The following is a 4,067-nucleotide window of genomic DNA, read 5'->3' on the forward strand; positions in this document are numbered from 1 at the left end:
AAGAGCCCTCACCACCAAATCTGTTCAGGGAGCATGGGCACCAAAGGCTTCTGATTAAACTGAAGCAAAGTCATTCATGAGCTGATTCAGGGTTCCCTGGGACCACAAGCCAGCAAATGGAGACTGGTGTCCCCTCTTCATTTGTCCTCTTTGGCAATAGCCTCCATCTCTTCATCCTACATCGGGGTGAGCAAACTTTTTGGCCTGCAGGCTACAGCTGGGTGGGGAAATTGCATGCAGGGCCATGAATGTAGGGCTCAGGCAGGGGGTTGGGGGTGTGGGGTGTGGGATGGGGTGCGGTGTGCAGGAAGGGGCTCAGGGCAAGGGGTTAGGGCAGAGGAGGGGTGCGGCATGTACAAGGGGGCTCAGGGAAGGGGGTTGGGGTGCAGGGTACAGGAGGGGTGCAGGGTGCGGGCGCCGGACCGGCGCTGCTTACCTGGAGCGGCTCCGGGATGGCAGCAGGGCTAAGGCAGGCTCCCTGTCTGCCTGCCCTGGCCCTGTGTCACTCCCAGACGCAGCCAGCACCACGTCCTTGCAGCCCCTTGGGTGGGAGGGGGAAGCAGAGGGTTCCGCGTGCTGCCCTCACCTGCGGGTACCTCCCCCAAAGCTCCCATTGGCCATGGGTCCCCATTCCCAGCCAATTGGCGCTGCGGGGGGGGGGGTTCATGCAGGCGAGGGCACTGCGCAGAGGCCTCTGCCCTCCCTACCAACCCCCGGAGCTGCAGGGACGTGGTGCCGGCCGCTTCCAGGAGCGGTGCAGGGCCCACGGTGCCACGGGGGGGCAATCCCGTGGGCTAGATCCAAAGCCCTGCTGGGCTGGATCCGGCCCATGAGCCGTAGTTTTCCCACCCCTGTCCTAGGTGAGTCAGGAGCCTTGCTGAGTAAAATACTAAATAATCCAGCTGTGCAAGACCATGTGCAAAAACCACGAGTTTGTCTTCAGCTGCCCTTTGCAGAGCGCCACTTGTGGGCTAAAGGCACCTGCACCGGAAGTGTCTGTTGAGCAATGTCCACTGGCCTCGCCCTCCCTGCATGGAGGGTTCTGAGGGTATGAAAAGGGAAGTGGCCGCCACATCATCATTCTAACCACCACAGGTGCAGCAAGCTCTGATTGCATGCAGCATGCTCTCTGCTTTTCTCCTCCGTTTTTCTTTTTCTGCCCTTTCGGGGGTTAGTTTTGTTTGTAGTTATTAAGATCTTCAGTGAATTAGATGCAGATTTCCATGAATCGCAAATGCTGGTTATTTACCCCCAAATTTACATTGATGTCATGGAAGCGTTGTACGCAATCCCACCATTTATTAATTTAAACTGAGCCCTTGGCTTTTATAGAATCATAGGACTAGAAGGGACATTGAGCGGTCATCTCGTCCAGTCCCCTCCACTCATGGCAGGAGTAAGTATGATTCTGTGATATTCCAACCCTTCCCTCAGCCAAAACAGTTTTCATCACCAGCGGGAACCAAATGCAGTGTGAAACTGCTTTCTGGTCTGATGGGAAGTGGAAAACATACCACAAGATTTTGCCTTTTGTGAATCCAGCAAATCACATGTGTTGGGGGATGGGGGTAACCGGCAATGTCACTGCCTGAGGAGAAAGAAAAGGAGGACTTGTGGCACCTTAGAGACTAACAAATTTATTTGCGCATAAGCTTTCGTGAGCTACAGCTCACTTCATCAGATGCATGCAGTGGAGAATACAGTGGGGAGATTTATATACATAGAGAACATGAAACAATGGGTGTTACCATACACACTGTAAGAGAGTGATCAGGTAAGGTGAGCTATTACCAGCAGGAGAGCGAGGGGGGAAAAAACCTTTTGTAGTGATAATCAAGGTGGGTCATTTCCAGCAGTTGACAAGAATGTGTGAGGAACAGTAGCAGGGAGTTTCTTCACAGCTGTTTAGCTGCAAATGCTCACATGGGGCCAAATCCAATGCCCATTGAAGTTCGTGGCAGTCTTTCCATTGGCTTCAATGGGAGTTGGAGCAAGCCCATGCCAAACACAGGTAGCAAATTTGTAATTTTTGTAAGTCACCACATGGTCAAGACACCAATATTAACTGGCTTCCCTGCTACCACTTGGCTGATACTCCAAAACGGCCACTTCTAATCTTGGGCATTTTGAGACAGCCAATAGGAATTGACAGTTGAAGGGCCCAAAATATTATTTCTAACTTAATTATTGTGAGACCAATTCTCATCTGTCAGTCCCATATAAGGCTGCTTTAGGCAGTAGGCTACCATGCCATCCAGTGCCTTGATTCAGCCAGCATGCCACACAATTCACATGGTAGAGATAGTATTAGCTCCTATCGGTGCAAAAATAGTGGCTGGAGGGGGATGGAATTGCATGGCAGCTGACAAGTCGAGATTAGGATAAAGGAAAGGCTTGCTGAAGCCAAAATATTATTATAACCTACATTTTTGTCTGGGAGAATGACTTCCTCACTGAAGATTTAGTAAGTTTGTTGTCTGCAGTAGTTGACCCAGCTTTGATATCTTCCAGCAGAGCTAAATTTAATAACACAGCACTTATAGAAGGCTTTTCATCTTCTGAGTCCTTTACAGGCATTAACTAATTAATCCTTGGGGAAAGTATCACTGTTACTAATATCTCCATATTTACAGCTGGGGAAACCAAGGCAGAGAGGTGAAATGAGTTGCTCAAGGCCACAGAAGAAGTGATTGTCAGAGTTGAGATTAGAACTCAGGAGCGCCACGCAACCAGGCCTGCCCAACTCATTAGCGCAAACCATGTAGAATAGTTCTTGTAGGCTCAGCAAGAGCGTGGTCCCTCTTTTACTCTCTCATTGGAGTGGAGCAATATGTTCTCTGGTGTTCAGTCTAGGCAGCTGTGGCCCCATGACTTTAAATTGACACTGCCGGACAGCCCAGTGGCAGATGGACCACTACCCACAGCCCTTACTGTCATTGTCTGGCTCGCTCTAGCTCTAGGGATGCTAGGATGGGCTGTTTTTCTCTGCTATCACATCTTTCTGGGTGTGTCAGAACTATTTAATTCGTGTTCCATCTATCACATAGTGGTAGTTATAGCCCCTGTTTTCCATAGACCGCCCAGAAATAAACAAAACCCCCTCAAATATGGGGCCATATCCCCAACTGGTGTAAATCATCCTCACTCTGGTGAAGTCAGTGGAGCAATGCTGATTTACACTAGCTGAGGCTCTGGCCCATGACATTTTAGGAGGGTGTTTTTTTGTTTTTTTTTAAATAAGAATTGTACTGCTTGGGTGCAAAAGAACCAGAAAATGCTGAAAACATTGATAGTGCTCAGAGATGCCATGACCTGGTGTGCCAGGGAACTACTTACAGGGGTAACTCAGTCAACCTCTGCAGCACTTCTCAGCTTATGGACCGCTCAGTGAGAGAGGATGCAAATACATAGAGGCCTGACTTCTCACATGAGAAAAGGCCATAACTTCCTTCAACATGTAGCCCTGGTATTTGTATATAGATGGATTTCTCCTCTGGGTATGTCTACACTGGAGCTGGAAGGTGTAGATATACCCACTGATGGAGCTAGTGAGCAGTGTAACCACACTAACATGAGCAGCAGGACGGGCTAGCTGCCCCAAGTATTATCCCATCAGAGACCTCCAGATACAAGCTTGGGTGGTTAGCTCCTCCCACTGCTCATGCCACCATGGCTGCGCTTCGATTTTTAGCATGCTGGCTTGATTAATGCAGGTGTGGGTATGGCTACTTCAGCTGGAAATTACATTTGCTGGCTCCTGTGTAGACATTTCCCCTGGGGCTACCTTCTGAAATCAGAACAGGGGATGGCTATTGGTCAAAGCGGGACTGACCCATATTGAAAGGCTGTATGCTAAGCCATGAAGGGACACCAGTGACAGTCACTCAGGAAGGGGAGTTGTGTAGCTGTCAGCCATGAACCAACAATGCTCTGCGCCTGACCAGAACTATAGAGCAGGGACAGAGCAGACCATTTCAGTTGCCTCAGAGAGGCAGTGACTCATGTACCTCAGGCCCATTTTGTTCGAGTGCACATTTTGCTCCCTCATCCTCCAGACTTACTGGAAC

Source organism: Lepidochelys kempii, chromosome 9 (assembly GCF_965140285.1).
Source record: "Lepidochelys kempii isolate rLepKem1 chromosome 9, rLepKem1.hap1, whole genome shotgun sequence".
Taxonomy (NCBI): Eukaryota; Metazoa; Chordata; order Testudines; family Cheloniidae; genus Lepidochelys; species Lepidochelys kempii.